This window comes from Scyliorhinus torazame, chromosome 12 (assembly GCF_047496885.1).
Source record: "Scyliorhinus torazame isolate Kashiwa2021f chromosome 12, sScyTor2.1, whole genome shotgun sequence".
NCBI lineage: Eukaryota > Metazoa > Chordata > Chondrichthyes > Carcharhiniformes > Scyliorhinidae > Scyliorhinus > Scyliorhinus torazame.
Genome location: NC_092718.1, coordinates 30,666,743 through 30,680,726, shown reverse-complemented (window position 1 = coordinate 30,680,726; position 13,984 = coordinate 30,666,743). Strand labels below are relative to the sequence as shown.

Here is a 13,984-nt window from a genome sequence, read left to right as displayed (position 1 = left end):
CGATGTTCGCGGAGATTAAGGAGCAGGTCATCAGTTAGCTCTCTCAGACAAGCACACAGAATGACATGATATGGGGGAGTTGCAGAGACTTGACGAGTCAAAGCAGCCGGCTCGATGTATTATTTTAATTTTTGTTTTTTAAAAAAACTTATCATTTCAAAGCAGATCACGAGGGGAAGAAAATTCAATTGAAGACCATCCGAAGCACGAGACAATGAAAAGGTCTCTCCCGTGGAGGATTTGATTTTCATATCATTTCCAGCCTTACTATTTATTCCACGGCCAAACAACTCAGGGAGCCCATTGTGCAGATCTTGCCGAGAGTGACTGCTGTCCTGGACCAGTCTGCAAGCTGCCCCCGGGGGTGGGGGGAGTGCAGGATGGCAAAATGGTGCTGGTCCTTCTCGGATCCCGATTGCAATGAAAAGGCGGAGTGGGCGGGAGCGGGGACAAGCGACAAGAGGCTGGGGACACCAATCTCAGTGCGTCAGCAAGGCTCCCCTCCCCTCCCCGGGCTCCACCCTGACTCACTATGACCAGATGTGAAATAGAATCCAGAGGGCAACTCCCTGGCAAGACATCCAGTGAGGAATAAAAAGGTATCAGCCCAGCCAAGACTGCACTGAATCCGCTTGAAGTGAGTGCCTCAGTGGACAGCTTTGTGGCTGTGAGGTGGGAACATTCATTCCTGTTTTGCTGGAAGGATGGAGAATATATTCTGATCATTATTTTTTTTTTTTGGGGGGGGGGGTGGAGAGGCCAAAAGACATCCTTTCCACCGATCCCCCCCCCCCATTCTATTTGTGTTCTCCCATTCCCCACCTCCCCTCCCTCTCTCCCCCACCCGCCACTCCCTCCCTCTCTCCCCTCCCCCTCTCCCCACCTCCCCTTCCTCTCCCCCTCCCTCTCTCCCCCCTCACCCACCTCCCTCCCTCCCCCACTCCCTCCCTCTCTCCCCCACCTCCCCTTCCTCTCTCCCCTCCCATCCGCTCTCCCCATCACCACATCCCCTCCCTCTCTCCCCCACCCACCACTCCCCCACCCCTCACTCTCTCCCTCCTTCTCTCCCCTCACTCCCTCCCCCACTTCCCCTTCCTCCCTCCCCCACCTCCCCTTCCTCTCTCCCCTCACTTTCTCTCTCCCCACCATCACCTCCCCCCATTCCCTCTCTACCCCACCCCCTCCCTTTCTCCCCCTCACCTCTCCCCCCCCCCTCCCCCCCCACACCCCCCACCCTCCTCTCTCCCTCCCCTCAGCTCCTGCAGTCCCCTCAGGGTGTTGGCGGGAAGCGCTGCTGCCCATGGGGAGCCCTGTGCCAATCAGCGGTCTCGCCCCCAGCTAACGGTCCCGCCCACCCGCCCGCCCCGGCAACCCATTGGAGGAGGCGGCCGTCAGTCAGCGAGCCCCTGGGCTGGAGAGCAGCCGCCCAGCTTCTGGGTTGCAAGTGGAGGGCGGACGCTCCCCTCACCTCCCTCTCCCTCTGTGTGTGTGTGTGTGTGTGTGTCCTCCGCCACTTCTCAGCATCTTTCTCAAGTAAGTCGTCTTTTATCCACCGACCACCCTTTCAGATTTGTGTCACCGCCTCCGACAGCAGCAGTAGCAACAAATGTGTGAAGTGGCAGGGAAATCCTGACTACTTTCCCCCAACTTCCCCCCTCCCTGTGCATTTGGAGGATGGGTTGGAATTTGACATTATTGCTGCTGCTACTGCTCACCGTGGTGCTGATGTTTGTGTCTGTGTTTGCCTTGGATTTCCTAAACCAAGCAGTTTCTCGACGTGTTTGCATGCATGTATATTCAGATATAGATATATTTTTTTAATGTGTGACTCTATTGACGTTTTGCTGCCATAATATTTAAATGCCAGCTCATTAGAAAACTGTTCTCTTCCTCTCTGTCTCCCCCCGCACCCCGGGCGGTTTAAAGGTCTCGCTGTGTCCCGGAGTTTGATTTTTAGATTTGGGGACATCACTCAGATAGACGCCCGGAGAGGCGACTCCCATCGCCCTTGTTCTCTGAGTTCAGGATTCTCTCTCGCACCGATTGCTCCTACTTGTGTCCCGACTGATGGAAATCCAATCTCATCTCACGAGCTTAGGAGCAAATTTACGCTTCTACATTTTATTCTCTCTCTCCCGAAAGGGAAGGATAAATTTGTTTAAATGCCCCCTTTAAAAAAAAAGAAAGCCAAATTAAAATTAAAATGAGACTTCCTTCCCCCTGGAGTGCTGCATGCTGAACAATTTGAACTGTTGCTCCACTCCATTGGAATGGGCCACCTTGTCTTGTTAACCCCCTCCAGGGAACTGGGATGAAAAAGGGGCAAATACATTCTTTCCCGTTATCTATTTGTGCAAATTCCGCCCTCGTTCCCTGGGGGGTGGCTGATTCGCATAAAGATTCTCATAATACTTGGCCAAGATGGGGATTACAAAGAATGTTCTTTTAGGAGTGTCCCTGTGCCTTATTTACCCTTAGAGGAATCCACACCATAATCTTTGATGCAGTGTGATTTGAGATCTCTTTTGGGTAGCCAGAATAAATCACGCTGGTCTTTTTGGTGTCGGGAGCCAAACCCATTTTGAAATGCGCATTAACATTCTGACAGGTGCTATTACAGCTACAGTGCACGCTGAGTTATTGCCATTGCATCAAAGTGTTCACCAGTTATCTGTTCTCGTCTCATATCTCGCCTTAACAAAATATAAATGCGATCCTCGTTCATCACCTTTCATGCCACCAACTCCTGTTCAGCAATTAAAATCACTTAGTGTCGCGCACACGGTATTGGACGGATGTGAGAAAGGGCAGTTTCTGCAGGGCAGATTCTACTTGACTTCTTGCCGTTTATTTTGATATTTGGGTGAAATGTCGGACACGCAGTTTCACTCTTGTTTGCACAGTTGTGTTTTGCAGCCAGGATTATGTCATCGAATCTTTAATCACAGTAAACAGATGACCTGTGTTGTAGAGTGCAAGCTCCTTTCACTGCCCCACTTCGTTTTCAGTCAAATGCCCATTTTTTGCGTTTCCGTAAATATTAAAAATAAAACTAGAAGTTGTCTTGTAAACCCGTTATTTTGCAATTTTTCTTTTTACATTTAGCGCAATATTGAAAGATTAGAGCTTAGCGCTTTACATTCTTCAGAATCGTGGCGCTGGTAATTCACAGACATGTTAATCATTTTTAATTCTGTGATTATTAAGTTATTAAAATCATACAATGTTTGCGCTTCACAAATCGCAACTTTGTCCCTTTTTTAAACAATGTTTGCAGCACAGTTCCAGTAAACACTGCCTGTATCAATAAGATGTCTCTGTTATTGTACAATTGAATGAAAACATATCACAACGTTTATGGTCAGAGTTGTCCCTACTTAATCTAGGCTATTACTACTCAACGGTAGATCCAGGGGCATAGTTAACTGTGAAATTGTCACAAAGTTGAGAATATTTTGTTGGTGTATTCCTAGTTTAATATTAGCATCCAAATAAGATCTATTGTTGAATTTGTGAAGACTGAACATTTTAGTACCATCTTGTTACTCTGGTGTGACTCGTCTGCTACATCCTTTTCACCCTCCTGGAAGGTAGGCAGGAGATGGACACTCGCATTCAGGTTGTATTTCCAGAAGAGAGTACCTTGGATCACAGTTTAGTAAGAGCTGGACTTTGCTGATAGACTGAAGAGAGATTAGGCTAGTTTCTTTAATGAGCTGCCTCTGTAGTTCCAGCAGCCAGTAATTGCATTTTCCATCCACCCCCGCCCCTGCCACTCAACCCCCTCCCCAACACCCCCATCAAAAATAAAACTAGATGAAAGCTGCAGCAAAAAAATGTCAAGTGTTTTGTCAGCAGTACCCCCCCACCCCCGTACCAGCCCCCTCCGCCCTTTCAGGACTTCAGGAAAGCATTGACTGCCCAATTATGTTATTTCTCAAGGCACAAGGTGCCTAAATAAGAGTTGGGGGGGGGTCTTTCCATGGTCCATATTCAGCCTCTCCATATGTAAAAGTTCGACTCAACAACCTGGAGACATTCTTAACAGGAGGGCAATTGAACTATCCAGTATCCCAGAGCAACTGGAGAACAACTACTGCTGTATACCGCCTAACTCCCAAGATTGTCATTGTAAGGTGCACAGGAAAGCTGATCAATTAGTTAATAGTCTACTTTATTGTGCGGACCCACAACTCGTAGCATCTTGTGAAGCTTGCCCAGATCTACATGATACCCCAGAGTGCAACATTTGGTAGGACAAGTGTATTTAAAGTGGTGCAATTGGGCAGAACTTCAGATGAATCCCGATCAGCTCAAGGTAGAGCTCCTAAGTGGCTACATATTATCATCCTCAGCATTGCTGTGATTTCACAAATGAGATTTACTGTTAGAGGTCATTGTTGGATGAGTGGAAGAAATTAATTGGAAAGGGATCTGGGTTAACTTAGAACTCTTGATTGGGAGAAATGGGAAGAATAATGCAACTGACTAGTGTTTGGCATCATTAACACTTCAGAATATTTAGAGGTATTTAAAAGAGAAGTGTGAAACTGCCTTCAGGATGACTAGAAATATTTATGCTGGCCATTGCTTCTGTGTTACTGGAAGTCCAACTTTTTACCGGTTCAACTCTTGGGGCCCCAAACTCTCCTTGGAGTTGCCCCCAGTCCACAAGTGGGGTTTCTGTTGCACTTCAGGCAAAGTTACAATAGTGGAGCAGGAGCAGATGCAAAACAATATCTTGGCCTCAGTCTTTCTTTATCTCCTGCTGCTCTTGGTCCCAGTAGCTCTTCTAACCTCAAATGAAGCTCCCAGATCTCTTGCATTACTTATTTTTGCTCCCAGCAGCCTCGCTTTCATTCCATTAGCAGGAACCCTTTGGTAAACCTGTGCTTTATAGATAACGCTAAGACCTGAATGATGACACATATCTGGAAGGCTTTTCAAACATCTCATACACTCCTGCAGCACTGAAAAGAAATGTTTTCTGATAGCTGATCTGTGTCCCATGCCAGTTCTCTAGCATTTCACCACATCTGTGCATCAAAGCCTTTCTGTTCTTTATTTTATCAATATTACTGTGGTCACTGCTGCTCTAAAGATCCCTGCCAAGCTCCAAGTAAGCCATTATAGATGAAAGAAGAACACATTAATATTACTTGCCTATCTCCCGCAGTCAAAGGGGGAGTTCCAGCCTGTGGTTATTAGCCATGTTTGTAGTGTAAACAGACACCTCTGGTTAATGGAAAATGATTGAAAATCTTTGCTCTCGGATTTGTTTTGTTCTGATGGCTCTGAAGAAATTATCATTCCCAAACAAAATGCTGCCTCCTCTTCACAATTCTCAGTGCTGGTAGTTATTGATGATCCAAGTGGTAACCCCCAGTGCTGCGTTTGTGCTTTTATTCCTCCTCTCATATGAGCTAGAAATGTTGGTAAACTTCATCACAGGGCAGTCATTTGCTCAGAATGGAGCCTTAACAATAATGGATACTCTTTGCGTCCCTGGTAGCCCGGCGAAGGATCTTGCTAATGTGGAAGGAGGCGAAGCCCCCTAGCGTGGAGGCCTGGACAAATGACATGGCTGGGTTCATAAAGTTGGAAAGGATTAAGTTTGCCTTAAGGGGGTCTGCGCAGGGGTTCTACAGGCGGTGGCAACCGTTCCTAGACTACCTCGCGGAGCGTTAGAGGAAGGTCGGTCAGCAGCAGCAGCAACCCTGGGGGGGGAAACGAGAGATTGCTTGAGGGGACGGACGAGCGGGGGATAACATGGAGGGTGGGGGAAACTGGCACGAACGGGCGAGAGCCAGTGTATAAAGCTCTGTAAATATATCATCTTACCATGTATATATCTTGCCCAGGGCGATTTTGTGTTATTTTGTTACGGGGGGGGGGGGGGTTTATTGTTTGTAAGAGGAAAAAATTGTTTTGTTTTGTTAAAAAACTTTAATAAATATATATTTTTTTAAAAACAATAATGGATACTGTGAGTGACGAGATGTAAAGGCTATGTCACGAAACAAGGTCATGTCAAAAAGACGGGATGCAGAGTTGGGGTAAAATAATCATCAGTCAATAGTATGAGACTCGAATAGGAGATAATTATACTAAACAAAATGGAAGCCTGATTGTGATATATATTTCAAAAGCTACAGAAAATCATGGACTGGATTCTCCGTTTGGGAGATTAAGTCCCCACATCAGCATAAAAACTGGCGCAAAACGGCCACCGATTTGCCGTTTTGCTGGGGGCTAACAGGGAGGCAGCGTAGAGCTCCCAGGTCTAGCTGCCGATACGGCCCTGAGCATTTCCGGGTCCATGGCTGCGCATGCACACAGCGGCAGCCTGCAGCGGCCGCGCCGTGCTCCATGGCAGATACAGCCTGACTGCAAAAATAGTGCCCCCATTCGGCTGCTCGCATAGTCCCCTGCTCCGAATGAAACCCCACCCTGCCCGAGGATCGGCCCTCCACTGACTGTTGCAGTGCCGACTGAGTCTGCAGCCGCCATGCTAAGCTCACGACGGGTGAGACCATGAGAGTCCTACACCGTGGGAACTCGGCCGGTCGGGGACGGAGCATCGCGGGGCGGGTCTCAGGCAATGGCCTGAGGCTGTTGTTGCTTTTCAGGGGACGGAACATTGTGAAAGCGGCACCCCCCCCAATATTGGCGTCATCAGGGATTCTCCGCTCCCTCGCCGAACGCGATTTCGGCGTCGGGGAGTGGAGAATCCAGCCCCATATGCCTGCACTCCAGCTCAGTTGGTTCTATGTTTGCCTGTCTGAAAGGGGCTCAGTATTTGGAGCACAGCAATCAAACTGACACGTAAGTGCAGTATTGAAGCAGTGCTGCACTGTCAGAGGTGAGCTCTTTCAGATGTGGGGTTAAACTGAAGCCCAGTCTGCCTCCTCACATGGATGTAAAAGATCCCATGGCACTATGTTGAGCAAAGGAGCCATCCCTGGTGGCCTGGCCAATATTTAGCCCTCAATCAGCATCCCAAAAACAGATTATCTGGCCATTATCACATTGCTGTTTGTACGAGCTTGCTGTGCAGAAATTGGATGCTGCGTTTCCCCAATCCAGCAGTCACTGCCATTCAACAAGTACTTCATTGGCCGTAAAGCATTTTGAGATGCCCTAAAATTGTGACGTTGCTTTCATAAAAGTAGCACGTCTTTTTGTTTTCAAACAATGAATGAAAACGACAAATGGGGAAATTAAAAAGACTTGTGTGGAAAATAAGAGTGTCTCCATTGAACATTTCTTTCCAAGTCAAAAAGTAACAGAGAGAAGTGCATTGGAAGGAAAGAAGTTAATAATGAAGACGGAGAAATAAATAATTGTAATGAGAGCACAAACAGAAGAAATAACATTAATTGGAAACCAATTAAGTTTGAAAACATTGGGCATTAAATGATGCTGCAGAAGCAAGACAGGAGATGAGCCTGTGAGCTTAGAGAGAAGGTTGAGCCATAGAATCCCTACAGTGCAGAAGGAGGCCATTCTGCCCATTGAGTCTGCACTGACCCACTGAAACAGCACCCAACCTAACCCCCCCCCCCCTACCCCTGCAACCCCACCTAACCTGCATATCCTTTGGACAAGGGGCAATTTAGCCTGGTCAATCCACCTAACCTGCACATCGTTGGACACTAAGGGGCAATTTAACGTGGCCAATCCACCTAACCTGCACATCTTTGGACTGTGGGAAACCGGGGCACCCAGAGGAAACCCACAGAGACACAGGGAGAAACTCCACACAGTCAACCAAGATCAGAATTGAACCCGGGTCCCTGGCACTGTGAGGCAACCGTGTTAACCACTGTACTACCATGCCACCTCTGGGGACAGATGTCTTCCTGCCATTTTGTGGTGAAAAATACTTAGTTAAAATGTGTGTTTTTTTAAAGACTAAAAGGAGATATTATACTTCAGTTCCCCAGTGAATGCCAGAATTGTATGTTGGGAAATTGTATACCCCAAGTGTGTCACTTTCTCTCCAGGTACTGTCCAGCATGTGCAAGGGAGCTGGAGTGGAAAGCCTCATCTTAAGTGCCTTTAAATTGCAGAGAGGCGGTTTTGAGGCTCTACCCCTGCTCGGCTGTTATGTGATGGGTAATGTGTATTCATCAAAATCAATAGAGATGCTACTTCAGAGAAACCTGGAAGCTAATCCAGAGCTGCTCAGGCTGGGAAACCATTGGTTGTACAGTATCAGGCTGCCCCTTTCCTTGCATTGCTGACAAGTATGGTACCCGGAGCTTCATCAGTACCACCAAGGTAATATATGGACCCAAAACCCTGGCCTCTCAGACTGGTGTAAGAATGGAACCTTCTTGAGAGACAGAGAAAACATCAGCCTTCGATGGACAGAACACTTCAAAGAACTCCTAAACCATGATGCAATCATAGATAAGGACGTTTTTGAGGAAATCCCCCAACCCCCATCAAAGATGATCTTGGACAAGGCTGCCATTAAACACATGAAGAATGGAAAAGCCACAGGAATGGACGGAATTCCAGAGGAGATTTTCAAACATGGAGGAGAAGAGATTACCTGTCATCTCCATCATGTGGAGATGCCGACGTTGGACTGGGGTGAGCACAGTAAGAAGTCTTACAACACTCGGTTAAAGTCCAACAGGTTTGTTTCAAATCACTAGCTTTCGGAGCACTGCTCCTTCCTCAGGTGAATGAAGAGGTAGGTTCCAGAAACATATATATAGACAAAGTCAAAGATGCAAGACAATGCTTTCAATGCGAGCATTTGCAGGTAATTATGTCTTTACAGATCCAGAGATAGGGGGTAACCCAGGTTAAAGAGGTGTGAATCGTCTCAAGCCAGGACAGTTGGTAGGATTTCGCAAGCCCAGGCCAGATGGTGGGGGGTGAATGTAGTGTAACATGAATCCAAGGTCCCAGTTGTGGCCGTACTCATGTGTGCGGAACTTGGCTATAAGTTTCTGTTCGGCGATTTTGCTTTGTCGCGCATCCTGAAGACCGCCTTGGAGAACTCTCCGCAAGCTAGTGATTTGAAACAAAACTGTTGGACTTTAACCTGCTGTTGTAAGACTTCTTACTGTCATCTCCATCAATTGTTTCTGAAAATCTGGGACAGGGAAGAAATTCCTGCCGTCCCCAGGGATGCCGTCATCGCCGCCATCTTCAAGAAAGAAGACAAAACGAACTGTGGGAATTACTGAGGAATCTCCCTACTTTCCATTGCTGGGAAGATCCTCGGCAGTTGCTTTCTTCCAGGCTCGGAAGAAATCCCTCCAAAAGCCAGTGTGGCTTCCAACCAAACCGTGGAACAGCGGACATGATTGTCATTGCTCGGCAACTTCAAGAGAATTGCCAGGAGCAACATCAACCACCCGACATGGCCTTCATCAAACTGACCAAGGCTTTCAATTCAGTCAGTCGGGAAGTGCTATGGAAGACTCTGTCAAGGGTCGGCTGTTCAGAGAAATTCATAAACATCCTGACTCCTCCACGCCAAGATGTTGGCGACAGTTCCTCACCGACGGAATAAGGCAGAAATCCTCGATGTCGAGACTGGAGTCAAGCAGGGATGTGACATTGCTCCACCTTCATTGCGATCATTCTTCATCTTGTCAAGAACAAGCTTCCCAGTGGAGTGGACATTGTCTACAGGATGGATGGAAAACCTTTCAATCCAAGAAGAAAATGACATTGACATCGCTCGTGGAAGTTCAATATGACATCGCCGTCTCCACTCTCAGAAGAGAATTTGCAAGCCAGGGCAAGACCTATCTCTCCCTCCATCAAGTTTTCCATCCATCCTGTTGACGATGTCCACTCCATCAAGATCAATGGAGAGACCTGACCAAATGTGGAACAATTCCCCTACCTGGGTGCCACCTCTCATTTAACGCTAGCATCGATGTGGAGATCCAACATTGTGTCCAATTCGCGAGCGCCTCCTTCGGACGAATAAGGACGAGAGTCTTTGACAACCGGGTCATCGGTGCTGATATCAAGATCCTCGTGTACAAGGCAGTCGTCCTCTCAACTTTTCTATACGGCTCAAAAACTTGGACTACGTACAGATGCCAACTCAAGGCTGGAGCGGTACCATCAATGCTGTCTGAGATGGATTCTTCGTATCAGCTGGGATGACTAACATCAGCGTCCTTGAAGGAGCCAAGAGCACCAGCACTGAGGCCATGATCATCCAAAACCAACTCTGTAGGCCAGCAACATGCTTAGGATGTCAGAGTCCTTACTGCCAAAGCAAATTTTCTTCGCCCAGCTCAAGGAAAGCTCTTGAACAAGAGGGGGACAACGGAAGTACTTCAAAGACACCCTGAAGGCTTACCTCAAGAAATGCAACCGAGATGTCAATGCCTGGTAGACCATTGCTCAGAAGAGACCTACTTAGAGGAACTTCCTGATTGAAGGGGCACAATTCTTCTTGGACACCCAACAGTAAGAGGAGGCACAGAAAAGTAGCCTGAGAAAGGAATGGTAGCAATCTCGAATCCAAGAACTGATCTCACCTCCCAGAAACACCTGCCAAGCGTGCGGTCGAAGAAGCGGCTCTAGGATGGGGCTCATCAGCCACACAATGACCCACAGAAGCCATGGCCAGTGATGTGGGGCGTCATTCTCCGCCGGCAGGAGTCTCCGTTTTGCCGGCGCCCGGGGGTTTCCCAACGGCGTGGGGCTGCCCCACAATGGGAAACCCCATTGACCGGCCGGTGTAACGGAGCATCCCGCCGGCGGGTCGGGGCAGAAATGTGGCGGGGCGGGATGGAGAATTTCGCTCATGGTTTTTCTTAGGTGGACAATCACACTTGTTAGTGAGTGATCGCCGAAGGATCAAACCGGCCATGGGGTTAGTGAGGATCCTGCATGCCCAGTTAGGATCCCAGGAGTAGCTCCTGTTATTTTTTTTAAAATTTGTGCATTTAAAAAAAAATGTTTATTCAAGGTTTTCAAGAAATGTTTACAAAACACTCCAAAAAGGAAAGAAAATATACGTAAGGAAAATATAAAAGGGAGGCCTTACGCCATCCCCTCCAACAACTTAAACCACTAAACATTAAACTATCTAACAAACTAAGAACAAAAATGGGGCAAACGCCCCTTACAATAATAAAAACAAGCCTAAAAACCCTCCCCCCCGCCCCCCCCCTTCTCCCCCCTGGGTTGCTGCTGCTCTTGACCTCCACCTAACGTTCCGCGATAAAGTCTAGGACCTGTTATTTTTAATTGAGGTTCCCTGTCAGCTTGGCAGGGGAGATCCTAGCTGGAAGAGAAGGTGGACCCGAAACTTAAAAAAAATATATCTATTCTTTCATGGGATGTGGGCATTGCTGAACAAGCCAGCATTCGTTGCCCATCCCTAACTGACCTTGAACTGAATGACTTGCTGTACCGTTTCAGAGGGTAGATAAGAGCCACCCACTTCACTGTGGGTCTGGAGTCACGTGTAGGCCAGAGCAGGTTAAGACGGCAGATTTCCTTCCCATAAAGGAATACAACAACCAATGATACTCTACATCCCAGTTATGGCTGCAACATTACATTCTGTAGTCTCTCCTTCCTTCCCTATGTACGGTATGCGTTGTCTGTATAGCATGCATGAAACAACACTTTTCACTGTATACTAATACATGTGACAATAATAAACCAAATCAAGATAGCCACCATTACTGAGCAATTCGAGATTTCATAAATTATTAATTGAATTTAAATTCCGCAGTGCCATGATGGGATTTGAACCTGTGCCCCCAGAGCAATTGCCTGCGGCTCTGGATCGCCAGGCCAGTGACATTACAATTGACATGTTAATACAATTGAGATGTTTTTTTAAAAATCTGTTTTTTTTTCCCTCAGTCAAAGGAGGAGACTACATTTAATCAAAAGTAACTGTGCTGAGCTTACTTTACATTCACCCCTGACGAACAGGATGAAAGTTCCTCTCTGCCACTGAAGGAATTCTGTGCAAAATGATTTTGGTGTAGCCTCAAATTACACTGAATGCTTGTGGGTCTGTGCCCTCCAACCCAAAACAATAATCAGTCCAGTGCAAAACCATTCCTCATTGCCAGTCTTTTTCAGAGAGGCCGAAAGCCTTCTGAGTTTAGGATTGAGGCACATTGTTGGAGCGTGTTTCACCTTGGATTGTACAGCCACAAAGGTTTCTTCTTAGGTTTCTCTATTTACAGTCTGTCTCTGTCTGTCTCAGCTTACAATCCTCCCTCCACCCCCCCCCCCCCCTCCTCCCCTCCAACTCCCCTCTCCATGGCCCCCCCTTCCTCTCTTCCCCCTTCTTCACTGCTGCCCCCCATTCTTTCTTGCTAGGTTTTGCTACCTCACCTTGCACATCCCCACGGGTCCTCCCTCGCTTTCCTCTTTCTGTCTTGTCCTGGCTATTTCTCCTTCGCTACTGGCTATTTATTTATTTATGTGTTGGCCACAAACAGGTCTCGGAACAGTCAGGTGAATGGCTCCCATGTTTTGTGGAAGCCCTCTTCTGACCCACGGATGGTGAATCTGATTTTCTCCATTTGGAGAAATTCTGATAGGTCGGGCAGCTAGTCTGCGGCTTTAGGTGATGCTGCTGATCGCCAACCAAGCAGGATTCTACGGCCGGCGATCAGGGAGACAAAGGCAAGGGCGTCCGCCCTCCTCCCCATGAAGATATCTGGCTGGTCTGATACTCCGAAGACCTCCACTTTCGGGCATGGCTCCACCCTCATCCCTGTCATGATATGCGGACACACACATAATGATATACAGACAAGCAGCTAATGGACACAGAGAACAGGACATGACCAATAAGCAGGCAGGACACTCAGGGGTGGGATCTGACTATAAAAGACACGAGGCACTCACACTCCGCCTCTTTCCACTGATGAACATCTAGAGAGTCAGTCAAGAGTGTTGTTACAATCTCACACCTCCACCACGTGGCTAAGAGCTAGTCTGGTTCTGTCAGACAGAGTAACCACACTTAAGTTAGCAGAGAGTCAAACTCACAGAGAACTGTGCTAACTGTGCTATTAGTTCAATAAACCTGATTGAACTAACTTCAAGGTCTGGAGTATCTTTCTGATCTAAACTGCATCCAGTTGCAGCAGTGTTAGACCAGTGTACCTAACACAACATGATACCAGGAGATTACTAATTTAAGGTGGCTTACCTCAGTCCGTTCCGTGATGACCAGCAAATGTATCCCGGCACCATGGAGAAGATTCAGGCTCCTCACCAGCTCAGGACCTCCGGCAATCTCAGTGCCAACTGGCGGACATTCAAGCAAAAGTTTCTGCTGTACATCGCAGCCTCAGACCTCGAGGGTGCGTCTGATGGAAGAAAGATCGCGCTTATCCTCTCAACAGCGGGTGATCAAGCCATCGAACTCTTCAACTCGTTTAACTTCACCGAAGGCCAGGACAAGACAAAGTTTCAGACCATCCTGGACAAGTTCGAGAGTCACTGTGAAGTGGAAACCAATGAAATCTTCGACGCTACATATTCAAACAACATCTTCAAGGTAAAGATGAATCTTTCAATGCCTTCTTAACTAGCCTCCGCCTGCTAGCGCTGTCCTGCAACTTTGGTGATATTGCTGACTCCATGATCAGAGACCAAACCGTGTTTGGAGTTCACTCTGATCCTCTGAGAGAGCAGCTCTTAAAAATCAAGCATATGACCCTGCCAGTAGCGATTGAAACATGTACAGTGCATGAGCACGCAAAAAATCGGTATTCCCAATACAAATCGGTTGAAAATTAGTAACTTGCCTCCCATGAGGCAGTGAGTGTGCAGGCCATCTCCCGGATGCAGCACCTCAGCATTGAAGACAGCGGCCATCTCGCGCGCTTTTCCCGGAGCCCCACGCATGTGCGATGCGAACAGGATAATGAAGCAGCCGACACCCACACTGCGCAGGTGCAGACGTCTGCCGATCGGACAGCGCATGTGCAACGACGTACACCACGCCACGACGCTG

General features: G+C 47.7%; 1 protein-coding gene across 4 annotated transcripts in view; it reads left to right on the top strand.

Annotated features, from left to right (window-relative positions):
• The first annotated feature begins 1,406 nt into the window (after window positions 1–1,406).
• The window catches only part of sema6d (semaphorin 6D), a 424,805-nt gene continuing 412,227 nt past the window's right edge, over window positions 1,407–13,984 (top strand). For all 4 annotated transcript variants that reach the window (XM_072470609.1, XM_072470613.1, XM_072470606.1 and 1 more), the window contains exon 1: window positions 1,407–1,533. The gene's annotated coding sequence lies outside the window, so the exon portion shown is untranslated. The remainder of the gene's footprint in view (window positions 1,534–13,984) is intronic.